The sequence below is a fragment of the Dromaius novaehollandiae genome, chromosome 2, assembly GCF_036370855.1.
Source record: "Dromaius novaehollandiae isolate bDroNov1 chromosome 2, bDroNov1.hap1, whole genome shotgun sequence".
NCBI classification, from domain to species: domain Eukaryota; kingdom Metazoa; phylum Chordata; class Aves; order Casuariiformes; family Dromaiidae; genus Dromaius; species Dromaius novaehollandiae.
The window spans coordinates 157,623,214-157,651,121 of record NC_088099.1 but is presented as its reverse complement, the minus strand read 5'-3'; the positions used below and the strand labels follow the sequence as shown (position 1 = coordinate 157,651,121).

The window sequence follows — 27,908 nt, the reverse complement described above, 5'->3', positions numbered from 1 at the left end:
GATTTTTATTCCTTCTCTACAGCTAAATGCCATGCATTTAGATATCATTTTTATAAAGAAGCTAAGACTGTAGAAATCAATTTACTCATATTAAAAATGTTGACAAAATTAACTGAAATAACTCACATTTGTCTGAAGTGACAATGGCCATAATATATTAGCAGTCATTTTTTTTGTTGTTTGTTTCCCTCAGTAAAGAATAGGATTTTTTTCGTTATTCAAAAAGAATGATCACTTGGAAAGCAAAAATGCCTAGAAGAGTTTTGTGTCTTTACAAAGTAAAGGACCCACTGGAGAGTTAAAACACAGCGACAAGCCATGGGTCATCTCTTAAAGGAGATAAGAGTCATACACAAGTGCGTCACCAGCATGAGGAAAATACCTTAGTCCTGTAATTCTTCCCATATTTAAAGGCAAACTCTCTCATTCTCTTCAAAGCAAAGAGGTGACTGCAAAGCAGCTGTTTAAGACCTTGCTGTTTATAGCACTATAGTTTTCAGTTAAGCTCTGCAGAGAAAGAGCTTTTAGGTTTCACCTCCTGTGGAAAAAATTATGTAGAGAGAACAAATTATATGAACATGCAATAACTCATTTATCTCATTTCCTATCTGCATGACCAGCATACTTAGCAAGGAAACTAGAAAAGCAAGAGACATCAAATATATCTAAGCACAGCAGACCCCTTCCCAGTGTTTCTTTGGCAATGTGAGAGAAGGGCTGCACAACCACTGTCCTCCTTTCCCTCTAGGACCATCAGACATGGACAGCAGCACTTGGATGCTTGCCCAGCTCTTGTGCGGAGGGACAGTGCTTAGGAAAGCATTTACTTTTTGCTTCCTTGGCTCCAGTTCTCCTCCACAGCAGGACCTATGGGGAATGCACTACTTCAGATAGTTCCTCCCCGATCCTTCACCTACACTAATTTTTTGTTCTGTTTTGTTTTCTGAGCACTTCATATGTCTTCCATAGAGACGTCTGCATTTGATAACTCCCTCCCTCACAAGCATGGCTTCTGCTGCAGTGGTTTGCCTTCTTTTCCAAAACTATTAACTGTGTGTTGCAGACCTGATTTAAAGGCTTAACTAAGTAAGCAAAAAGAAAGAATGAATATAGATCATGTTTATGTTTGTTACTGCCAAGTGTGTGGGGGGTTTCAGGCCACGAGTGAGTAGATTTTGGACAGAGTTAGATATTCCTTTGCACAATGCTTTACCTCAGGATGGCTCCACCTTTATGCTGCTGCTGGCTGACAACTCCAGCACAAAGCTCTTATCCTGCCAGACTAACTGAAGCAGCTGCCTCTTTTCATCTGGAGGTTTACTTGCCTGGCTGGGTGCAGATGGCACAATATAGACATCAGAGATGAGCAGACCACAGGAAGGAACCAAAACTCAGGAGAAATAACCTTATGTACCAGATGGGCGATCACTAGTCAGGTTCACTGGTTGTGTATTAGAGTCACTGGATTGATGGTTTTTTGAGTGCATCTTGCTAAAGGCAGGCTGTGTTAGGTGCTTGCCTTTTGGATACCATGTCCTTTCTTAACAGATTCACATATCCAACCTAGTTCTGCTATTAATCCATGGTAGAAAGGGCAGCATGCTTTACTGCAAAATACATATCCAGTAAAAATAACTCTAGAATGTTGAAGTAGTAAAATATCATCAAAGTATCTCAGAACAGATGCTAGAAATTTATCCTAGAAATTGATATTCAATATTTTTCTGGATTTTAATATTTGTTTTTGTTCTTGGCTATTACTTCTCATAAGCTTAGTAACTATTTGTTCACAGAAAAATGTCTTTCTAAAATAGGTGGGCAGCTGGAAAAGCCTGACCATCAGTGCAGTTGCATCTTTCAAAACCAGGCAAAAGTTCAGAAATGATGTTGCCTGATTTAGAGAGAGAAACAGATATTTTGTGTGGAGGATGTGAGAGAACAAATATTGCCATTGTGTCTCTCTGAGCTTAGCCATGCTTTGTGTTTTACAGCTATGGCCCTAGATACATATTTGAAATAAAGTACAGTCCTAATGTTATTTTTTAACCTAATTAATGAAAATTTCCTCTTTAAAAACACAAACTAGACAGCAGCTGCACCATACAGAACCTAGATCTATATGTTGTTTTTCATAGCTAATCCAAACAATTATACATTAGTCTCCATGTTTCTTTTCCCTTAAAAGGTCATGCATGGCTGCATGTGATAAGTCGTCCATCTGAAAGGCAAGGTTTTGCTATTTTAATTCAATACACACAAACAAAGGCCTTGTAGAACTGCTTCTCTCAGATATTTAGCAACATCTGGGATACAATCGTAGAGCCTCCAAATTACAAAGTGAAAAATCAAGGAGCAAGGCAGGTTCCCATGGCTTTGGAGGTGACATTATTTTCACCATTTGTGCTACTTGTTTCCTTGGTCAGTCACTAGTCTCTCTGTTGTGAGTGGGCTGTGTCTTGTCCACTAGAGCTTTCCCCCACTTCCCAGTGGAAGTGGACGTCTGTGCTGGCAAAGCTGGCCAATGTTACAAAGACATTCTTAAGTCTCACACAGTAATTGCCAATCTCCCCTACTCCCCTACCAGTACAAAGCCTTAGAGAGAAGATCTCAGTCGCAAAGCTCAGTTTTCTGAAGTCACGTGCAGAGCAGCCCTGGCCCTAGTTCCCCTGCCCTTTGCATACACAGTCACGTGCAAGAGCTGTTTTTTGCTAATCTGTGGGCTGGGCTACTAAATCTAGTTAGTCCCTGATAACTGAAAACTGTACACAGGCCAGAAGTGTACTGCTAGTCACCAGTTAGACAACTTCAAGCTAGTTAACATCAGTTAGCTAATATCAAACTAATTAAAACCAATTGAAAGTGTGAACTATTCTGTAATGTAACAATTTCTTGATTGATAAAGTGCACTAGAAAGAATCATTTTCTATTTTCAACTAAAATAACACATTTCTCAGGATGATTTCAGTCTTTAAAAGAACTAACCTGGGAGATCTTTGTTTATAGGCAATTTATGAGAGACAAAAGTGGAAAGAATCAGACTTGCACTGGAAGCTAGACCAGCCACAGCAAAAAAGGTGGTCTTGAAAGATCCTCCCTGGTAGAGCAAATCCATTGCTCCCACGGAAAGCCTTCACCAAGGTGTTTTTAAAACACTGAATTTGGTCAGTGAAAAAAAAAAACAGTTCTGAGTATTAACCATGCGTGAGGCTGGGTTAGAGGGATCAATGTAACTAGGACTGCATACAGCCACCATCTTGATGAGGGGATGGGAGGAAGAGGCTAGCACAGTTTTGTCTCATGGGAAGTGGAGCACAAGTGATTTGTAGTATAGGGCAAAGGAAGACTCAGAGCAATGGCCTTTCTGGCCTTTCCTTCCCAGGGAAATCCAGATTGGATTAAACAGAGATAAATGGTGATAAAACAGCAGGTTTGATGCAGAAGATTGGACTGCTTCTGCCTAATGTTAAGCACTGAGCTGCAGAGTTGAAGCTGAAAGTCCTGTCAGCTTCACTTCCTCTGTTGTCGATGGAGAGAAACAAGCTGGTCCAAAGGCATATCAGCTCTTCGATTTCATCAGCGTCTAGAGACGCCTCCTATTCTCTCCATGGACTATACTGAGGGGCCAAATGTGACTGTTTCTAACAGGGGAACCTAAAGTTAGATAAGATTATGCCAGACTGAGACATCATCTACAGTCAGCAGGAAGAGTCCAAAAATTTCTCTCATCTGAAGATTGTATCAACGACAAGGAGGATGAATTTTCAGTTGGAGGTACTTGTCAATCTGTGCCTACGACAGCTGGAGCCTGGGTATCTAGTTTAGGATGGCTCCTGACTTCTAAGCTAAAGCTAGCTGAACTGGGTTACAATTTTTGACTAAAATGTGTCTCAGTACAGAGATTATCATGAACCTTACAGAGTAGGCTTAAGGCTTAGAAAAAAATGAGGTAATGCATGATCTAGTTCTGTGGGAGGGGTGAATCCTGTCTTGCAAATGTGACTGGCTGCGTGCCACAGCTGACAGCAAAAGTGCTCAGAGTAGCCTGTTCTCTGTGTCTCCATACAGTCTGGGCAGTCATGCTGAGTAGGATTCATCCCAGTTAACTGCCATCTAAAAGCCTACTCTAAGTTAATTACCTAGGCTCCCTGAAGAGTCCGCAAAGAGAGACGGATATCCACTGTCTTAGATACTTCAGACAGGTTGAATCCTTGTCTGCAAATGCCAGAGAAGGCATCTTCTCATTGACTGTCTTGGGAACCCAGATGGTTCCCAACCCTTCACTTGACTTAAGCTTGGTGAAGTGTGTCATTAAGGGCCGAATAGCACAATCTCTGTAACTGATGTAGGAAAGGGCATAATGGCATTCGTAGTTTTGGAGGATACTGAAACTTGCACAACTGATTTTTATATGGTTGTATGGATAGTCTCAGTTCCCACACTATCCTGCTTCACCATAAGTGATGTGGAGGGCAGAATTTCTATTTTATGAAGAAATTTTATATTTTAAAATTGAGGCACTGAAAATACAAAAATTCTGAGCAATTCAAGTTTTTAAGATTTAGTATCTTCATTGATACATACAGTATGTATATGTATAATATAATATGTATATGTGTAATATGTATATGTATAATACACGTCATATGTATGTTATATGCATGTATTACATATATTATAGCCTATATTATAGGCTATATATGACATTGTAATATATAGCATAGTAGAAAATGAAACAAAAATATTCCCAAATTAAAAAAAAATCTAAATCATTGTGCTGCTTGGAACAGGTTTTCACAACTTTTTAAAATTTTCTCTCAAATTTATTAATGAAATATGATTTTGTGAAGTGTTACAATTTTCATATGATTTCCTTTTCCTACAGAATGGCTCTATCCTGAAATAAAAATACTCAGTCTGCTCTTGTGGGTTAATCACAGACTTTAAAAACAAAAGGAGTCATTATGTGCCTCCAATCTGAAGTTCTGTATAACAGGCTGTGAAACTGCAAGCAGTAGTCCCTGTACCTATAACAAATTCTATTCTTCAGAAAGAGGTTCAGCCTTGTTTTGAAGATTCTGAGGAGCAAAGAATTGTTGTCAAAACTTAACACTTGACTTCTGAACAAGTTTTTTTATTCTTAGTTAGCAAGTTCCTTGAAGCTTCCTAAGGTGATACCAAGCTCTAGCATTGGCTTCGATTACAGCCACAACAAATATTTGCATTGGAACCCAACACCACATGAACTTTGCCCAGCTTCAAGTTCCACTACAACTTTGGTGTTCAATACAGGTTCATGAGAACCATCATTCCCATTTTGATCAAACTTGGTTTCCTATAAATTCCACTGAAAATTGTGATTTAAATGTAAAGACAGTTGAATAATGATTGTTTTGCCTGAATGTCTTTTTTAGACTTGGATAAAACGAAACCCTCAGGCTATTTGTGGGTATGAGGATAAAAGGAAAAGCTCATGCAAATCTTTATGAAGCAAGAGAGAGGAATTTTGCACAACTTGAAAGATTAATTCTTCTCTGATCAGTGAAACATGACATTCCAAAAAAAAGTTTAATTTCAGCCTGCTTGCTTGGTTGATTGCTTTAACAACTGGAAAAGTCCATTCAGTACAGACACTCCAAATGCATTTCCAGCCAGCCCCTAGATGTATGGTGGGCTGGCCAGAAGATGGCAGGCGTGTTTTGTGGGAGGAAGGCCAGTGTGCCAATGGGTTTTAAGAATAAAATAATTCACAGTCAAGACTTGAAATGTTACATCATTTTAGTTATCTTTGCAATGGTTAAACCATACGATAACAAAATTTGCAGGAATTTACAGCTGCAGATGTACTGGGGGAGAGGAGTGCTCGGGGAGTCGAGCTCCTCTGACCCCACTGGCATCACTGATGTGGGACGTGTTCTCGAGTGACGTAACATGGTGCCATTTTTGCACCTGAGCAGCCCTTCATTTTGTGTCTGCCTCAGTAATAGGCAGACAAATGACGTTACAAATATTATCAAACACCTCCTCCCAACTCTGGGCTTTATGATCCTGCATGCACTCTCATGATGGGCAGAAGATGTTTTTTCTTGCATTATGAAATTATAATGAATTATAATCTGCTATTAATTATTTGATTTGCTTTATTATTGCTATTTTCTTCTTTCCTTCCATAACTTCAGCATGGGTAGGAGCAAGGAAAAACACAAAATGAATGTAGATTTGCTTTACAGTCTGGCACTTCCCCTTCACAGCTACCAAGGACTGGCAATTTCTGAATATTTTGCAGAATGACAAGCAGTCCTTTTACTTCCTTAGAAGTAGAGAAATTCTGCCTATCATTCCAGTTGTTGGCAACTGGATAAGACTCTTAATTTATCAACTCATTTTTGAGTTGGCTAGAAGTGTCAAGTAAACCAAAGTACTTTCCAGTAGGGGCTGAACTTTCGGTTTCTACAAAGCTCCAAACTATTCACTGATTCGGCATTCCCGTGTGGGAATATTCTGTGTTCAGAGAGAAGACGAAGTCAAAGAAATACATCTAGCACTTAAAGAAAATGTCAAGATGCTCATAATATCTCTTACTTGTGGGAGATCATTTCACAGCTTTGGTCCAGCACCGCAAGAAACATAACTTTCCAGACAGAGGAGCTTTACTCTGACTGTAAGATATTCCACTTCACTAGAGAACTGAAATTGTTGGCTGTGATTTTCATTCATAGACTTTAGCTAATCTCTCAGATATCCTGGGCTCAGGTTACTGGTTCCATAAGGGTAAGGACAGAGAATGGAACTTAATTAAATATTGCCAGGGAAACTGGTATAAGGAGCAAAGGACAGGGTTCTGAAGAAATGTCATATATATTACATAGACATTTATCAAAAGCTCTATGGCCAGACTTCTTGTATTGCTATAGTCCAGTTGAGATGTCACAAAAGCATGATTAGCTGAAGTAAAGTCACTGTCCGCCGGGACAGAACGAAAATTCTTTATACACGGAGGTGGCAGCAATAATGTTGATGTAGCTATGTGAGAAGTTGGTGCTAGTGAGGAATCCAAGGGTCTTACATTCAGAATTGGCTTAGTTGTGGATATGCATTTAAGAGGAAACTCTTCTAACTCAAAATGTTCCTCTCTGCCACCAGCATAATTTTTGTTTTGAATGTAGTAGGCTTCAATCATCTACATTTTAGTTATGACTTTTGCATACTAGGCCACTGTAGTGACTGTATGTGAGAGCATAGAGGGAATTGTGTACCATTTAGTATGTACTGCTAGATCACGCAGGGGCTCCATGCATTTACTGAATAGGACCAGACAGAGAACTGATCCCTGTAGAAAGTGTAATTTTCCATCATTGCTCAGGGTGGACTCAAACACTAATGCTGTACAAAACCTCCCGTCTATACAATCACTTTCCTTGCAGTTGAGCTAAAGAGCAGGGTAAGATTTTTGGGGAAAAAAAGGCTGATAAAAACAAAATATAATCTATCACAAGGAGGGGAAAGTACTTAGATTAATGTATGTATTGTTTTTACCTTTGCCTTAGTCTTACTACTAAAACTTTTGTTGACCTGATCTCCATATGAATACTCTTGAGCAGCTAGAATTGTCAGGATCAAGGAATGAAACAGAAGCTTTAAACTTGACAGTATTTAAAAGTATATGTAGAAAGGAAAGAGGAATATGTTTCTACTGCTTATTTGAAAATACTCCAGCTTTACAAGAAGTTCCAAATTTTGCAGCAAAGTCTGGTGTTATAGATGAGACTGGGCGAGAAGCCTAACCCCCTCTTTCCCACTATTTCATGTTAAAGATAAAATTTATCTCTTTTAGTTACAAGCATTTCAACCCCCAGAACAAAACATATCCATAAATAAATGATGATGGCACTCTATTGCCTAGAATACCAGGAGATTTTTGGGGGAAAAAAGACAGTTGGTGATCATGCTTTCTGCATAACCTTTGAGAGCAGGACAAGACGACAGTGGCCTAATAAGCAGTTAAGCATTTTTCAATTAGATTTTACAGAAAGCTTCCTTGCTATAAAGGCAGCTCAGCACAGAGATGAGCCTCCTAGGAAGCTGTGGAAATTCTGCCATTGACGATTTTTATAACAGCAGGGTAGAGAAACAGCTAAAAGGAATACTCTTGATGCTTTTTACCCTAGCACAGCAAGAAGATGGATGTTCAATATTAATTTCAAGTAACTTAGCACATTGCTATTTCTGGTACTAATGGTTGGTGATGAACCGAAGCAAAATTCCTACAAATGCTTATTTTAATAACTTGCGTCGGTGTATCTACATCCAGAATGGAGTTTTTCCCTTCTAAAATTTGTATTTTGCCACTATGATGTATTATATTACATTAAGCTACACAGCATTGGTTTCATGATGAACTGAACTGGGAAAGGGATCCTGCTGGAAAAAAACTGGAAGAAAAAAATGCTTTTCTTTTTTTAGCTGGACAGTTCAAAAGTCCAGCTCAAAAGTTTCTGCACAAGCCTTGTGCTGGTACTGCTTCTGAGCAAATATTCCTGTAATTACAGCCTCAGACTACCCAGAATTAGATTTCCCCAGATAAAAAAAGTCTGCAGATATCATGTATGGAAAATTTGTCTGGCATGGCAATTCTTATAAAACGATCTTTATTTACACTGTCAGTGAAAAAAAATGCACATTTTCCTTTTTGAGAGCCAAATTCTTGGCCCCTACCCAGAGTCTGATTAAATAGGACTTGCTCCCTACTGATCAGCATTGTGGGAAACCCTTTCAAGTTGTGAAGGATAATTCAGGAGTCCAGGAGCAACTCTGGCTCCTGAACACCCCCCGACACTGTTTCCAGGTGTTTTGGCCAGGGTGCTTGTAACGCTGCTTTGTGTGAGTTACGCGCTCCCTGGTCAGCCACCCCTGAAATCCTTCCAAGTGGGAGGAGATGATGTGGAGTGCTTGCACTGCTTTAGCAGGATTTGGCTCAGGCCATCTGGGTGCCGTTTCTTGATCAGCTGGATCTGATTGACATCTGTGCCATGGGTGAAATGTGTGCTCCCTTCTTTCATCTCCTGGCAACACGGCTCTGTGGCCTCCCTTAATCCCAGTACAGAGCTCATGTGGCTAAACATGAACCAGACTACGGACTGAGCAGCTGTTTTCTTTCCCCCTAGATTAGTTCCCTGACGTGGATTATCCTTAACCCATGACTGCAACTGCTGGCCTGAGGAAGAGGATGGGGTCATGCACCAGAAGCAGGGTTAAGCACCAAACCGCCTCATCTAGCAGTAGCATACGCGCAGAGAAGCTTAAAGCAGTCGTAAGACAACAGCCTGAAAACACACATGTACCCCGTCCTCTTGTGGTAAAGATGGTAACTGTTGACACTAAGAGCTTCAATATCTTTATTTGACCTTGGCAGCACATATATGGAGTAAACTGAAAAAATATTAAAAACATCACAGAGGGAAGAAGAGTAGGTGGATCTTGTGTACCTTGATATGCATATATTTTATTAAAAAACAAAATAATCTCCATTGTCAGTTGAAGCAGTAAAAGTTAAAACATTTCTGCAAGAAATTTAACTGGGGGGAATATTTCTTGGGGTAAAAAGTTGGTATTTTTAACAACAAAAACAAAATCTTGAAATAAAAAAACCTGTAATCCCTTTTGGTTAGGCTCTTTACGGAAAAAGCAAGAAGTGTTTTCTGGTCTGACTAGCTCATACTCTTAAACACACATGCTGTTGGTGATTGCAGGAGGAGGGCAAGAAAGCCATGGAAAGAGCTCGGACATGTTAGACCTTACAGTGATGTGTTTGTCCGTCAGGGACTGAGTGTATATGCCGTTATTATTCTGTCTCTTTGGTGCAGGTTTTTTGTAGCACTTTTTTGTTTGCCTTTTTTTTTCAAAGTCAGTTTAAAAATAGAAACCATGATGACTGCAATGTTTTTCTTCTTGTTAGAAGATAACATCTGCAAGAATATAAATGTGCCACTCAGAAATGATTCATAGGTATGTGTGTGTGCACTTTGCAACTTCCAAAGCCACATTAATCTCTAGAAAGCACAAAATAATTACAGCCATTGCCCAAAATCAGTTATACAGGACAACCTACACTGTTGGTAGATGGTTTCATCCTTGTCCAGTGTTCTCAGAACCATTTAAAACCATCCATTCTTTTTGCAGCCAAGTTATGTTGTCAAATTTTATCACATCTCCATTTCTGGTTGTCAGGATGTTTATCCCAGCCACTGGCATAATACACTAAACTAAGTTTTACCGCTTCCTCTTTAAGATTTTGTGTGTTGGAATAACATCCAGATTGTGTATTGGAACAGTGTTAGGCCATAAAGCCAAATTGTCAGCAATTGTCATATTGTTGATGCAGTGGATTTGAAGAAACTGATTTATTCTGAGTCCATGAAAAACAGGAAAAGTTATTTCGTAATTGATATTATTTTTGTTTAGTGACACAAAATCAAGTAGAAGTATCGGAATCTTTTTTAAGTGTTTGATTTTCTTCATCTATGAAGAGAAAATGATGGAAACAACTTATTTAACATGCTTTTTTCCACTGTAACAGAGAGCATTTCATTAATACTCATTCATTCATGTCAAAATTCTGTTCAAATGGTAATGTGCAATCACTGCATGCTCTGTCAACAATGCATATCCCATTCGTCTCAGATAGAGGCTACCTGCAGATGATTTCACCTTGATCAGTGGAAGTTTAGGTGCTGACTGAACTGAGGGATCGGATTTTCAGCTCTAATATTTGAAATGAAGTCCCAAAGGATTTCTGTATTAGTCATGGCTCTGACCACACAGAATTAAACATTACAGTGACAGGCACCAAGCACTACTGAAGTGAGGTATAAATATTTGCTTAACAGAAACTAATTTTCTTACCTGTGGTAGTTCTGAGCCTTCAGTGCTCCTGCTGTTTGAAAGAAATAGTATGGCTTTCAAGAGGACCTTTAGTTTTCTCGTTAAACTCCTACAACAAGCCCTTCTTCTTCTGTTGTGTCCTTCAGTCTGTCATCCATCACTGAGCTCCATCCTGGTCTTCACTCCTGTCAGGACCAAATCTTGGCGGCTTTCTTAAGGAATCAAAAATATATATGTATTATGCATATACAAACAGTCAGATTGGAAAGCACTTTCTTTTGTAGCTCCCACATTGTTCTAGGCTCTCCTTTCTCCATTGCACTTAATATAATTACAATTTTAAAATAGAAATTAAATGTAATGCATCTTTCTACAAAATCCAAGATGCACACTGTGCCAGTTACAACAGTCAGTGGAACAGGGAAATTACAGGTCATATAAACCTGGCCTGGACAAAAGAGTTAACCAGTAACACATAGAGAATATTCCTGGGTTGGACTAGGAGGATTAAACAACATGAGCTGATTATGCTAATTTTCTTCGTCTCTTAATGTCTTTGGATTGCTTCACTGAAGTGCAAAGAAAAATTCCCAGTGACTTCTGTGGAGAAATAGTTTACTCTTCATTTCCCAGAAAGATATCCGCTTTATTTCTGCATATGGTAAGCATGAATTCAACCTCTTTTTTAGCCAAGCACTTTTGTCTATGTGCAAGAATTCAAAATACAATAATAGATGTGGTGTAATGCATTGAGTAGTTTTTGCTTCTCACCAACCATTACAACAAAGTTTAACACACTAGATGTTATTGTCTACCTCCAAATACCTGGCAAGCTTTTCACGAATATGCTAGAGAAGAAAAAGTCATTTACTCTCGTTGCCTCTGAACAGTTCAGGCTGTTCTTCAGACTCATGTAGTTTTCATATTATTTAAGCAATTAGCCATATGAAACCCATCGTTCTCACTTCGCTGTCTTTTAAATGTCATATTCCACTAAATAAGTTCATTAAACTCCTGTTCTGGGACACGTTATCTCTTTGGCTGCTGTATACACAGAAAGTGGTTGGAGCAAGGGCCATTTCACTCTTTCCTAAATGTCCCCAGCTTCCATATGTACTCACACATCATTAGAGATGATAAATAAGGTAATAAAATAAGTAGAACTGTAACCAGGAAGAGAAAGAAAAACTCCTTCCTGAGCCATTAGCTGCTCTTTACCATACTCTTTAATCTTCACTTACGTGAGTCAGGAAGATTAACTTAAGCACACAGTTCTAGGAAGCAGCGGGTTTTTAGGATTTATTTATCTCATTAAGGGCTATTGAAAGTAACTACTGGACCTCTCCTAAGCACTTCAAGAGAGGCAATTCCATAGCTGAATGCAAAGGCTAAAATCTTGGTCCCTTGAAGCGACCCTCGACTTTTGCTACTGAATTCATTGTGTTAATGTTTTTTTTCCATTCTCACTACTCATTTTGTCTGATGGAGCCAGTTCCAAGTTGGAGTGAATTTTTGGCAAGGTGGCTCTCCTGGGGGAGGATGAGAGAGTTTTAGCTGCAGCTTTACTGCCTGGTGTGGCATGTGCTCCATGTCACTTGGTGGACGTGAGGTTTCAGAGTCCTCCTTCCCTTCCCCAAGCCTGCATTGTGGCTGCACACAGCTCTAAGTAATACCTCTCACTCAGTTTTGTTGTTAACTTCTCAGTTGCAAAAACTGAAGATTATCAACATAAGAGGAAACCAAACTCTTACTGAGGGTTTACTTGTTATTAAAATAAAACAAAGGCCAAGGAACATGTGCACTGGCTCACATCTGGCTGGGCTCTGAGCCTGCAAACTGATGTCTTGAGCTGCCAATAGATGTACAGTGCAGGCACAGTGCTCTGCAGCTGCACCAACTGCCCTTTGGGCTTCATAGGATGGGGATACAGAAGTGTCTGAGTGATGTGTCATTAGCTATGTCTTCACTGGCCTGTTAGATTGCTTCTGAAGACACCCTAGGCTGGAGTGATCTGTCTGCATTTGCCACCTTCAGGTATGCCCCCACACAAGCTTTTGTGCCTTTTTAGTCCTTGCCCAGCCCTTATTTGTCTACACTACTACAGTCCTGGGTTAGGGTCCCAGGGACCTCAGGCTATAAACCTCCCTGCTCCCATTTCTCTGCTGCCCACTTAGGATCAGAATAGAAGCAGCTGCACACAGCAGTCTCAGCCTCCTGGGATGAGTGAATGGAGCAGGCTGGTCTTCCATGGTAACTTAGATGGGATAACCTTAACTTACTGTGTATAATGTTACTACAAAGCATTGTGTGACAGCTTCACTTCTGCTACAAATACTATCCTCTATAATGCAACATATTTAAGTAGCTGTTCAGATAAGTTATTTATTTGCTTCTTGGTAGAACATATTTGTTGCTTTCCCAGAAACAAATATAAAACTACTTAAAGCTGAAGTAATGAATTATTATAAAATCTCACAATTTTAGATTGCTCTTAAGCCATTTGTGCTGCCAACACTGTATCACAGACTTTGACAATGGAGCTTCATGACAGACAATAGAATAAGAGATCTGGAGGAAACCAATCTAGCAGGTCAGTAGACAGGCAGGAGCACATCCCACCCATTCAGAATCTGTAGAACTCAATGTCCACTGCACAGGTTGAGAAAACTGCTTTCTTCCTCCCCCATGGGGGCCTCTTAAAAATGAATAGGAACTAAGATAAAACTTACAGGCTCATTTCCACATATGACCAAAATTCCTATTTTAGGTTTCAATTCAGTTGCTGCGCTAATAAATCCTTCTGTAACATCAAACACTAAGTACAAACAATTGCATTTTAATAGGACCTTTCTGATTCTGATGAGAGTCCAGAAGAGAATTTGGCAGCGGAAGTCCAATATTACAGTAGATTCTAGGGCAAGGAAATTTAGAGAACAGCAAGTTTGAATCCATCACAAGGTACAAAAACCATGCTTCTGAGTTTCATAATCATTGATCAAATCCACCTAAAGGTATAACAATATTCCTTTCAGCACACTGTGCACAGTAGAGCAATTATTTCAAAATTGAGAATGTTTGAAGACAGTTAATGGTAAGTATGTCACAAACCTTCAGAGGAAAAATATTGACAGTAGGTTTCACTCCCCCTCACCATCTTCCCTCCTCCAGAACTAGCGAAAATAACCTGAAATGTCAAGCACAACATCAAAATAATTCAGGGGTGATTTGCTGTTCCTAAAATATTTGTAGCGACATTAAACATTCATTGATATATTACTGCCTACACATGTGTCTGGCTGACCATGCATGCAATTTGAAAAACATTTCTAAATCCATGTTTCTCTCCATGCTGCAAGTCAGAAGTCTAAATGGTGTGGGTCTTCAGAGAAAGGACATGTTCAGCTGATGGAGTTTCTTCTTTAAGATTCAGTAATGACATTTGAATAAGAAGACATAAAAGAACTGGGATGGCTAGCGGAACTAAGAAGAAAGGAAAAAGAAAGCTAATGGGGCATCCTGCAGGGCCATGAAGCTGAGAATAAGAAATTTGATTTTAATGAAGAAGATGGTGAAGAGGAAGTGCTTTAAGAAAGGAATAAACAAATCACACCCAATTTAGAAAGTGTGGGTGGTAGGAACACCATTAGTCACAGATGAAAGAGGTGAGGTGACAGGTATGTGAAGAAAGATGCTGAGTTCAATTACTATTGTATTGTGTCTATGAATTCGCATAAAGCCAGTCAGTGAAAGAATCTTATTATATGTCAAAGAGAGAAAACTGTCTTCATTCATGGACTTTAGAGGCTCTCAAAAGAAAAGTTTCCATATAATTTACACAGTCATTGATGGAGTTATATAGCAGGAACAGATAAAACTGGGATAAGGTCAAAGAAGAGTGATTATCAGTAAATATTATAGGAATTTTTTTGCTGCTAGATGACACTGAATCAAACAGCCTAGCTGAAAAGCACAAAATGTTTATGTTGACAAGGATTTACAAATGGATATGAATGTTTCAGGACATGAGGCAACTATTAATGACTCACGGTTAGGAAGACAGTTATCCTTTTCATGTTGTTATGTAATACCTTCCTTACTGTTGGTGGTCAAATAGATACTGTATCATCTAGTCCTGTAAGTGGTATAGCCTAATTTGGTATGATAATTCTCTTGGGACTTAGAAAAGAATTTTTAAATCCATGTAATCTATGATTTTTTATTTATATTACTTTTATTTTGCAAGTTTATCAGTTAATGCAAACTTTCAATTTTGTTGTTTTGATTGCAGGAAGAGCTAGGAGTTTTAGTGGTCAAACAGCTTTAATTTAAAATAAAAGAGGAACACAGAGACTAGTCAGTTTGGAAATGAAATTCTAAGGTCAGTTCATCATATCTGAGCTTGCAATTCTTTTAGCTGCAGTGAAATGATGATATCAGTATGCAGAAGCAATAGGTTTCTGTAATACAATGTAGATTCCTCCAACATCTGTGGAAGAAATGATGTTTGGACCTTTGTGGTCTACAAATCACCATCACATGACTATACAAAAATAACCCAGTGGAAAATCTCTATTAAGAGCAGCATGTGTTACTTCTCTCCAAAAGATCCCTCATTTTTACCATAGGCATAACATATCTCAGAGGAAGAAGAGCCTTTTAAAGAAAATGGGGAGAAGGAAAGAAGACAATGTCTCACAAAAAAGAGGGACATTTCCAAACTGTGTCAGCAAAGGCTGCAGGTGTTACTGTATAGCATGTGCCCATTTATTTGTATAATCTGTAAATAAATATATTTTTTGGAGAGGACAGAGAGTTTTTAATATTCTGATTTTCTTCTACCGACAAATACTTAAGCTGTGCCTGCACCTGTCCCGTGCTTGTATGGGATTGATTATGTATATTCTGCAACATAATGGAAACTGCAACAATCCTGAAAATGAATGAAAAGATTAATATGCATTCCTTTATGTCATGCTTTCCCCCAAAGCTCTCCTGTTTTTTCTTGCTTGTCTGTGCTTCTGAGCGCTACCCTTACGTGACTCAGGAGGGAACTGTACTTTAGCCTTGCTACAGTTTTGAGGAAAGCTATACTGAATTTAGCTGGATGAGTGCCTGGAAATGGGCTTTAGACCTAAATTTGCTACAGGATTCCATGTAACTAGCTGAGGGGGTATTTCAGCAATGAGGTAGATTGCATATTTGCTAGTAAGACCAATATGCACAGTTCTCCATTACTGGAATAAATCTCACCCTCTCTAAGGATGGCAGAGAAGACATTATCCTGCTTGATCATTGTATTAGAAAATATTTTAATTGGTAAAAATATATTTGGATAGAAGGAGAAGTATGTAGTGCATCAATATGCAGTATTAACATAAGTATTTTACATTGATGCATAGTTTCAAGCATGCTTAAATGAATGGGAATACTTTGAAATCTCTCCAAAACATTGTATAGTATATTTGTTCTCAACATCTCTACTTGTTAGTACAGAGATATGGTGGCCTCTAGTGGACTCAGTACAGGACTACGGTAAAGCTCCAGAGACTTCACTGTAGATGTCAATCCTACTAATATTTTTTTAAAACCTAATGTACACTGGAGGGATGCTTTCTCAATTTTAAACTTGGTTGCAGCTGTTGTGCAGACAAAGCTTTAGATGGCTCGGACTTTTATTACCAAACTTTTTAAAAGCCATTTTCAGAGGTCTTTAAAGCTAATTCAGGCTGCTTGCAACATGACCTACAGTAGGACTCCAATGGCTTTAAAAGTGGCTTAGGTAAAATAGTTTGGGAACTGACTTGAATTTTTCACATGATGGTAAAATTTCCAAGTTAGGCACGTTTTCTTCTGATGCCATATGCAAGTTTCCTGTGTTAGGTCATGTAATTGCATCATACCACAGGGCAGGGCTGTCCATGTGTCCCCTGGGTCTGAGGCGGGGGTGTGTGCCTGTGTGTCAGATTGCACGATGAGGAAAGCCTGCACGTTAATCATGATGCTGAGTTAATCTACAGCTGAGGGATCTGGCTTCCGAAAGGGCTCCTTGGAGCACAGGGCCCTGCTGGGGGTGACCCACAGCTGCAGAGCAGAATAGCTCACCTGTCTCTGGACAGAAGGTGCAGCTGGTAGAGGGATCTGAAGTGCAGCTGGTGAAGATCGTAGGGCAGAAGATGGTCGACATGGCTATATAGCAAGCACATGACCTAGAAGTACCACAGCAGGGAAAGATGAAGAGGGAACCAGATGAATAAGGCTCATATGCAGTGCATGAGATTTGGCAGGACTTAGATCAGTGATTCACTATTAGTGTTTCCCTGCTTGTCAAATAAAGTGGAAACACTTCCTTATCTTGAGAATTTACTGATACTTATCCAGCTCTTTGAAAATACAAAATGCTATATAAATACATTATCAGAAGGGCAAGAGGAGAATATACCTGTGAATCCTTGGTTGCTATATATTCTTCTCACTAGCATTTCATAGTGGTTTCCATATCAAAGTTATGGATAGGACAGTCAGTGCCAGGCTTCTCTGGCACAAAATTCTTTGAGTCAGGGCCTGATTCCCACACAGGGCTTGTAGCAGCTGCAGCAATCACACTTCTGCAGCTATTTTGAACCATTCAGACAAATAAAATAATCTATCACTTCTAATTTAAACCTTACAGATTATTATGTATTATATCTCATGAATATGTATATTCTTCTGTAGTTTTATCCACAGAACTGTAGCTATCTGGTGTTAATTCTATACTTTTTATCTAACTGGATCCTTATAGAATATCTTTCTATATACAGAGCCAAATTTTTCCTCTCATTTCATGAAAGGAATCCTACACAGGCTATATTTACTCCAAATTTTCTTCACTTGTAAAATATGCTATTGAGCAACTCCCTTCCTGAATATTCACTGAGAATGGGATGGAAGAAAGAGAAGCTTCAGTCTGATCTTCTAAAGCAAGAGAGAACTTGCCCAGAGGTAGAGTGCATACACAACTAGAATTTGAAACAAGTTTTGTGACATGTTTAATACATAATTTCATATTTTATATGAGAATACACAAATTTTGAGATGACTGGCTGATTGTATTACAGTTGCATAGAGTTCTTTTAAGACCTCATGAAGATTTGACTTTTTCTCAATTACATTCTTGAGCCAGAGTTTTGTTATAGTAAGATGCTTTTATTGCATAACAGCAGAATAATAGGGCTTTATTTCCCTACACTTTATAGAAGTGTTACATTGTCAGACTAGCTTAAGGGGGCCTTATTATAATAAATAAAATAAGTTTTATTATTATAATATTGTTATAATATATATAATAATAATATTATTATTATAAATAAAATAAGCTTTCAGTCTTGTCTTTGCCAAACACTCATCCCACTATGTATGGTAGTAAGCTAATCTCATTGGTTGAATATTAGAGTTGTATTGAAGATCAGGCATACTCAGAAACCCACAAAAATCAGAGGCTTAATATGTAGATATATTTGGACATTTGGCACAGATTGTTCAAAGTACTTCTAGGAACTGTAATTTACTCATCTGACTATAAATAAATAATATTTACAAATACAGTTGTAAAGTCAAAATTGGCACATGTGCTGCCAAATTACTCTGTAAGTATGTCAAACCTTCAAATTAAAGTATGTGGAGCTCTTGCTTCCGGGATTCTCAGCTGTTATCTGATTTCCAGATGTGCCAAGGATCCCCCTGTTTCCATTTGAAGCTGACAATGGTCGTAACACTAAGCACACCTGAAGATCATGCTCCAGCAGTTTCAAGATCTCCCTACTTGTAGTAAAACTCCAATCTGGACAAACCCTAATGATCTTAATATGACTATTACGATACAACAGGGTGTTTTCCTTCTTGAGCGCTTGAGGCTAAAGTTTACATGACAGTCTCCTTTTTTGTCTTTTTATGCAAGTTTCTAGTCCTTGTGATTATGATAAAGGCCTTGAAGATATTAGCAAAACGCACCCTACAAACTTCAGACTCCTATATAATAATTAAAAAAGAAAATAACCAAAGAAGTATCTTGTAAAAAGGAAACAGCACAATTTTTAAGCAAATCTCTGATGTAGCTGCAGGCTGTAGGCTAATTTTGAAGTGTCCAAGGTCTTTCATATATGGAACCTAAGAGCTGTAGACAAGTGAACTTTGAACTTCTGTCAGGCTGGATCAGAATAAAAAACTTATAGAAGTATTTTGAGTCTGAATCACTGAACCTATTCCCAGTTTATAGATGTGTTAATGACTTACTCCTCATGTGTTCTACCCTCAAAATCCTTTGTGTATATTTATAGATCTCTTTGGCCAGATAGACTTTCAGTAATGAAATTACTCAGCTCTGGAATCAACAACTGCAAATTTCTGTGCTGTGGAAAATCAAAGGCCATTTCTATCACTGAGAGTCCAATATTGCCCTGTTCTGAAATTCTTCACATACATTTTTGTGCTGTCTGATACATATTGCAAAATTACTAGAAAATGTCCTTGTTCTTTAATGGATTTCAGATCACTTACTCTTATGACTTGCATCTCATATCCTTGTTTTATGGCTTATGTACTACATCTTAAACAACAAAGTTTCAGATCTCACATTCCTTGGTATCCTTGTGAAATATGTTTTTTAAAAAGAGAATAGTAAGCTTATAGAATTTCAGAAATAAAGAAGTGATACACACAAAGATCATAAGCGAATACACAATGCATGTTTTCATCAGATGTGTTGGAGAGCTGGTTCTTTTTCCTTATCTAATCACATCATTAGCTCGCATATTGCAGAGATGAAAATCTTGAAATTTTTTTTTTGTGAGGACTATGAGATTATCACTGCTATGCTACTGATTATTTATTTTGCTTACAGTAATACCAAGAACAAAACTTCTGCTCATGAGTCCATCTGTATTTGTAAGTGACCGAGCACTGCAATCTCCAGTTTGGAGCTGCTTCTCTGGAGAATACAATACCCCTAATATGTCTACAGATGAACATTTGCCTTGTATCCTTAGCATCACGTCTGTGTCACCATCTATTTTTATCAGGCACAATGCACTTTCAAACTCTCTACTAGGAATAGTTTTGTAAATCATTTAAAAATCGCATTTGTTAGTAGTAGTAAAGCAGAAAAAAGCAAAAGTTTGGCAGCAGCTGATAGCTCCTATGGTGTATTAGGCCTGAGTAGCAACTGCTAGAAAAGTAATTGTTTCTCCCTCAATTACAGTTCACACACAAAGGCCTAGTAACATTTTCTTCCGGAGAAAATATGCAGTTGTGAAAAAAATATCGGTTGCTCTTCAGATAACCACTTATACCAACAAAACAAGTTTATATTCTAGATTAATTAGAGAGTGAAGGGTGCAAAAGGACAGGATAAATATAATGGCTGAAATTAGTCTGGACTGTGGTATTTACCTTCTGCCACAGGCCTGGAACAAGATGTAGGATCTCCTGTTCTGCACAAATCACTAGAACAGCTAGGAAGCCACACACCTAGCCTGTGTGCTGTTGTCCTATGTGTTTATTTAATGCTTGAGAGCAAGCACTCACTCTGCTGATCAGGTTTAAAATCCTACCCAGAAATTGTAGTTTAAATATTAGCTAAAGTAGAATCTGAGGAAAGTCTAGCAGGTCAGTACTATAAAGGTGGTTTGCAGTGAGACTCATCTGCTGAAGCTTATATATCTAAAAGTTAAACATCTAAGTCAGAGTTAGTCACCTGCAGTTCCCTTTATACTCAGTGGTGATAGCCAGGCACCTGCAGTGGGTGGTTAAACTCATCGTAAGGCACACTCCTATGGTAAGGAAAGCAAATTGCCTTCCTGAGGTGTCCTGTTGTCTGCGACGGGAGCTTGCATGTAGCTCACATGCAGACACCTATACTGTAAAAGCCACCCTACATATCCATAAAGTTTGGTGTCTACAGCTGAACTAATCACCCTAGTGTCTATAGTCCATGGAAATCTGAAGTTCAGGCCAATGAATCCTGCTGTTTATTGAAAGTAAAGCCTAGGGGAGAAACTACAGCTCAGTCAGAGTGGGACGGTTAGGTGACTGATATAAAATCTACAAGGGCAACATGGAGTCAGAACTGTAAAGTTTATGGTACTGATCCAGATCACCTAAACTTCAGAGTGTATTGGGCGAACTTCCAAGAATCAGTGCACAGCTGAAATGCAAGAAATCAAAGATCTAGCAAGTCTAGCAGTAGAAGAGATCATTGAGGTCTGGGCAATATTGAAACATAGTAATAAAAAAAAATCAATAGGTTCTTGGAGTACATAGCTGTAAAGAAATCAAGCAGGATAGAGTACAGCTGTCCTTGTATGAGCAAGCAGTTTTAGATGCTAAGGACTGGAGGCAAAGGGGTTTTTTTAACATAAGATCCTTATCTCTTATAGTTGTGTCTTTTCATGATCTACGTTGGTGTCTCACCATGCAAGGCCAGAATATCCTGCTTTGGTATTTGAGTAGGTTGCCTTATTTTCTGTTTTAGGGTGTTCAGAATGACTTTTATAGTCTTGGATAATATTTAACATTTATTTTCAACTACCATGAAAACATATAAAAAGACAGAGGACTTAAAAAAAAATCACTGGAAATAAAAACTTGCAGTTTGTTTCCCTGATATTTTTGTTGTCCTGTTTAAGCAACACTGTGGACTGAAAGGTTATGGGGTATTTCCTTGGTCGATAAAATTGTTATGTCTCAACTGAACCTATTTACCTTCAAGCACCAAAAGGTCAAACCCTCTGTTTGTTTACCAGGTAGAAATATCTATGTAATACATTAAATAGTAAATTGCTTTTATGAAGCTTTTTCCCACCCCTATCTTTTATTTCTTTCAAAAGCAAAATCTCTGTGAAAAGAATTCTTCTTTGGCATTAAGGTGCCTGGAAGAACAGGTCAAACGTTTTCAGCTGCTATAGCATTTTTGCTATGAGGCATACTTTGCCCACATGCATATTCAGCAGATTTATTTGACCCACATTTGAAAAGGAACAAATTTAAAGAGTCTTTGGTATAGAGTGAGAGCAAGAGAAAAAGTAAATAATGTTCTACTGCATTTGGAATAAACAGACTCAAAGCTGGTCTACTATTTTTTTCCCCTAAAAATACCCCTAACGAACAAGAATGCAACCACCTCAAACAAATAGTGGCAACTCTCCACCTGAGAGAAAATAGGTCACTTTTTTCAGTACTACACTCTTCCAAAGCCTATCAAGGTGCTGAAAAAATTCAAAAGAAACTTTAGTGGGTTAAAAACAAGGTATAATACTTTGCTACAATGAATATTGTCAGCATTCTGCCGCTGCCTTTGAGTTTAGGAGGAGAATACCCTCTGTCAGTTGCTTGTCCAGGTCTTCTGCACAAGGCCTGTGTATCCAAATTTTGGGAATGAAACATGTTTTTTTTCAAAATACATTAATAATTATTATGATTATCACCAGAAGTACTAAAAATATAACGGATACTAACTTTGGCAGAATATATGTTAAAATTATGTTAAATAAATAAAATTATGTTAAATATTATAAAACAAGTACAGTTGTGTCCTGTAACAGCTGGATATCAGTTTCATTGGGTTATTTTGAATCTCATGCCAATACAAGACTGCTTATCTTGTTCCTCATAGTTCTGGTTTACCTACAGAACTGGTACAGCAACAGCACGTTCAAGGATTGCTAACAGTGCACCCTAAGTAACCGTGACACAGCGCTTTCGTCTCCGCCTCTGTACCCATTCAGTTGCATCTGACGATTGTTTCTGTTTAGATACAACACTATGTTGGTCAGGAACATGCTCAAACTGTGATATTGGGTCAGTCACTACAGAACAGTGACTTTCGGTCACTACCGATTCACTTTGCATCTGTATCTGTTTTCTGGGGGTGGAGGAGTTTCTCTTTACTAACAATCTCCAGTCTCCTCCTCTCATAGTCCAAATTTGATAGTAAGTTGAATGCAACATTAAAAGATGTCTGCTGGACTCATCCTGCTTACTCATCTTTATTTTATCTGCACAAAAGACAGATATGCATGCATAACATGCATATTCACATTCAGTCCTGTGGGTGGACAGTTTGAAAAAAATCCTCTAATCTACCTTGTAGTTCATATTCTTAGTATGTTAATTTGTTTTTCTTATTGTAAAGGGAAGGTGGAATTAAGGAATTAATTTCAAATTTTTTATCCTTATTGATCTCTATAGACATTAAGTGATTAATCAAAAACAAAAACAACATATAACAGTGTTAAAAACACTATTTGGTGTGATGGCGAGTTTAGCATTTGACAGTTATTTACACAATTAGGAGATGACTACATGTCTGTAGTTATTACAAGATATCTGTAACTTTTTCTTTTTACTGATGAATTAAATATTAGTGTAAATTGTCATCACATCTGTTTCTGCTCCTGTTCCCTTTTCACCTTTCCATTATAGTTCATCTCTTTATTTTAAATAGATTAATACACCCTCTATACAAATTTCAATAAAATGTTTGGAGCATGTTGTATTCAATAGAACTGCTGAGGATCTCACTGGAATATTGTGCAAGTATTCTGAATTTTAAATAGACAGTAATTAAAAATTCATCGCCACTCTCCAGATGATTTAATCCACCTATTAAATCTGCACATCGGCTATTTTATCAGATAAATTCTATATGCAGATTCTAATCTATTCTAATTATTGAATTGTTTTTTTTTTAATTTGAGGGGACACACGTGTGACACCTTGTGAGAAAAGAGTTAGTATTCACTGATTTGGAAGAGACTGAAGCTTCTACACAGTGAGGATACAAATAATCTTACAACAAAATGTTGGAGGGGGTGAGGGTTGGCCTGCTTATTTGCTTCCTGAAAATTACCTATGTAATAGAATCAGTTAATTAGTTAGCATCCTAATCTGTCTTCACAGAACTTAATACATCATGTGACTTCTAAAATGAGATTAAAAAATAGCTTAAGGCTATGAAATTTTACAGTTGTAAAAAGGACTCGTCCAAATTATTTATCATTGTATATAATCAAATTTGCTTTTGTACAATGAGGCAGCTTCCAACAGCTAATAGAATAAATCAGCAAATGGAGATTGAAAACCTTGTACGGAGAACCTCAGTACAAGCTATTTAAACTAACATGGTTACTGAAGGGCATCATGAGAAGATGAAAGCAAAACATGCTTTTCCTACACATCACCAGGAATAGGGGAGAAGGAGTTTCATAAATATATTCATCCCCATGAGAAGAAAATCCACTATGATTTCAGTGTTGAGAAGTCAGGAAAAAAAATTACAGGGAAGGAAGGAATTACAGGAAAGTAGAAAGGAAAAGGGGGAGCAATAGTTTTCTAAGGGTTTACTGGAGCAAAAGATAGCACAGTACACTGTTCCTTTTCTTCAAGGAGCAAAGTGGGGGTACTAGTCTCTCCAAGAATGTATCTGTGCTACTCATCGGGTAAAATAACTTACTCCTACTTTAGCCCTCAGCATTATTTAATTTTGCTCTTTCTTTTGCTATACATTCTCTACAGTTGCTGTCATGACAGTCAAACAGCAATTTCGCATAGCAAAGCAAGGAAAAGCCACCTCATTTCTTCTAAGGAAAACATGCTATGATATAGGACTTGGTGGAATACGTGGCTAAAAGGATTAGTTACTAGGGTTATTAGGGTAAGTATCTAAGTACCTAAAGAAAGTGTTATCTAAAGAGGGACTGACTACCACAGAAAACCTGGGGAAGGCATTTAAAGCATTTGGATACTTCATGGATGTGGATTTGCATATGAGGTATGATTTTCAGAACTACATGTATATTCTCCAGAGGCCTAAATCTAAACCAAGCATATGTTGAAGAGAAGGAAAGAAGGATTGGGCAAGCAATTTGCATGTTAGAGTGGGAGATGGGTTGCTTAAGGGAGAGCTTAGTTCTTTTTAGAATTTTGGAGCTGGAGGATTCAGGGTGGTTGGCGATAATCACTTAAATTGGAATAATAGGAGCCTAGCTGGAGCAATGGTGGATTGGTGAAAGCCTCTAAATAACAGATGTGGCTCTACTTCAGGGAATAGACTGGGAAAAGCCACGTTGAGTATGTTAATAGGATGACATGGAGGGGAAACTAAGAGAGTAGAAAGCAAGGGAGTAAGAGAAAGAAAGCAACTGATGAAGAGGAAAAACAGGGAAGGCAGAGAAATCTGTGATGTAAAACTGAGTGAAAACCTCTGGTGAGAGGTAACAAAGCTGGTGTTCCTCATTGCCTTTGACTGAACGGGTGAATGGACTGAATGGGTGAATGGACTGAACGACTGCTTGTGTTGCCCTTTTGGTGGTATTCAACTCTTATCTTCTGCCATTAATTAGTGCACTCCAATAGAGGTAAATGGGATCAAGGGGCAATGCAGTTAATGCTGACAGAAGCGTTCTATAAAACTTGATGGTGCAGCTGTTCTAGGCACAGCAAGAACTACCATGACAAGGAGCTCCAGGTCATTTGATCCATTCTTCCCTACAAAGTGTTCAAGGTCTCCAAGGTCCTAAACCAGCCGCTTAGCAGCACTTTGAGAGCTTTATCTTTCTTCCATGCTTCAGAAGAGAGATAATGGTACAATATCCATTGCATGATGCATAGGGGCAAGATGAAGATGCTGGGCAAAGGTGCTTTACAGCATCTGTGTGTTCACCTGATTTTAGAGCTGTACAGGAGCTGCTCAGTCCTCACAGTAAGTTGGAAAAGCCCCAGAGCCACTCTAATTCATGCTCAGCTTTTTACATACCCCAAATTAACGCCAGAAAGCTGAAGGTATGTTGAGGTGGCCCTTGATCACAGTCTCAGCTTTACACTGATGAGGGAAACCTTCTGTACAGTGGATATTCCCACAGATAATTTTAGGCCATCTAGTCATTTTTCTGATAAATATATGCAAGAAAATAGCCAAGTAGGCACAATAAATGCATTTCTTTGACATTCCCTATTCTCTTGGGGAATGGTCCTCTTCTTTCATACTTTTCATACCTTTCCCATTTTATCAACAAAATCCTTTTTTTGAACTCAAAGGATATACTGATCTTTTCTCTTTTTCAAGTTAAATACAAATATTGGAGGAACAGGGCAAAGTTTTATAAAATGTTTAGTGTGGAAAAACGCCAGGACTCATTTTAAGAAGTGCTGTGCATCCATAAATTATAAATCTGGGAGGAATTATAGTAAACACCTCCTATCAGCTCTTCTAAGCTAAAAGATATAGGTCTTCACTATCTTAATTATTATCTCAAGCAGATCCCATCTTTTAGAAAAATAACCAGTTTTGACTTAAAAATTACCAGTGATAGTCTGCTGCAACCTTTATAAAGTTGCTTCAGTTGCTAATTGTTCTTACTATTGAAATTTTGTACAGCAATCTGAATCTGCCTAGTTTCAGCTTCAAGTCTTGCTATACATTAATGATGGGTATCATTATGTACAATATTGTTGTGCTGAAATTTTTATTTTATAATGTTTCTAAGTTACTTACAGACTATGATTGTGTTAACTCACAGACTTCCAGCTGATACACTAAATAAATTGATCCCTGTAGTCTGTTACTAAGAGGCAATTTTCAAAACCTTTAATAATTCCTGCTGAAGTTTTTTTAAGGTATGTTCAGTTTATCTTAAACTGTGGACATTGTAACTGAGTACAATATTCTAAAAGCGTTTACCCTGAAAGACAGAAAAAGAGTAACTTCTCATCTTCTATTTGATAATAGCGTATTTATTTATTCAAAAAACATACTATCCCTTTTGGGTATAGTGTTCCACAGGGGCTTATATTCCACAGATTGTCTACCATGATCCTCAGCTCTTTTTCAGCCACACAGCATACCTATCAACTTTTTATAATGTGAAAAAAAGAGAACAATTTACACGAACATGAGCAAAATAATATTTCTGAAATTGCTTCATCACATAAAAATATCATTATTAAAGCTGGACCACATAGCTGTATGTGGCTAGGGCTGCCTAATATTTCCAGCCAGTCTCTAGAAAAAGATATCTCTCTCAGCTTTGCCTCTTTAAAATCCATCTGTGCCAATAGATATAGGAGCTCTGTGGAAGTCTTTTTGCACTTTTCTGAAATTTTTAGAAGGGCTTGCAGAAATTCTGTTAAAGATGGTTCGCACTTTTCTGCTGATACCTACATAATCATTTTTCCAGCTTTTATGGCTGAACACTGCCATATTTTCCACATAGCATTTTAAAAAGCTTCCTCCTAGTTCTGTCACTTGGTCTGTTAACCACGTTAATCAGTTTGGTGACTTATTTTATAAGTCCAGTTAGAAGAAAATTAACCTATGAGAAAGAAAACAAGAAAATAAAGAGAAACTTTTGCATTTTTCAGAACACTATGAGAAATATGTATTTCAGCAGATTCACAAGCTCCGCTGGAGTGTCAGGATGAATGAAAGTTACTCTACAACACCTCCTGAATTGACCTAAAGAGACTGTTTCATTAATTAAAGTGTCATTTAGCCAATGGCTTCAATGTCACTTTCTCAGAAAATAAAAGTTCCAACAGTGAAAGATGGAAAAAAACCTATTAGGTCATCTAGTTATTTCCTTGTCATTGCAGACTAGTTCCTCTGAAGACATTTTTATTACGATTTGTTCAATGCAGTTTTAAAGGCTTAGAAAGACGTAAGTCATGGCTTCTACCCACAGAAGAATTTGCAGTCTGTCACAGACCCTGAAAGATGATCTCTATCTTGACATACAGGTACTGATTTTATTTTCTTAATATTATTGTAACATGTCTACTTAAATAATGTTCTTGCACATCTATGTGAGGTTGGTATTCCTATACTGCAAATACCTAATGGCTACAGTATCCAAGTTGTAAACTCCCAGTTCTTTGTCATTGATTTCTTGTTCATTTCATCACACCTCCACATGGGCACAAGGTCTTGCTTGCAAGAAATTCTTTTAGATTGGCGTGATAGATTGCCAGCCCCTTGGGACAAAGCAGTTCTCTCTTTGAGT

General features: G+C 38.1%; 1 protein-coding gene across 9 annotated transcripts in view; it reads right to left on the bottom strand.

The window, feature by feature from the left end:
- RNF139 (ring finger protein 139) overlaps positions 1–27,908 on the bottom strand; it is a 43,361-nt gene that overhangs the window by 13,307 nt on the left and 2,146 nt on the right. For 6 of the 9 annotated variants that reach the window (XR_010388056.1, XR_010388061.1, XR_010388053.1 and 3 more), the window contains 2 exons: positions 13,987–14,062; positions 10,900–11,090 (listed from right to left, as the gene is read on the bottom strand). The gene's annotated coding sequence lies outside the window, so the exon portion shown is untranslated. Of the gene's footprint in view, positions 1–382; positions 539–10,899; positions 11,091–13,986; positions 14,063–16,980; positions 17,085–27,908 lie in introns of all 9 variants that reach the window. The other 3 variants (XR_010388054.1, XR_010388060.1, XR_010388055.1) reach the window with 2 other exon arrangements.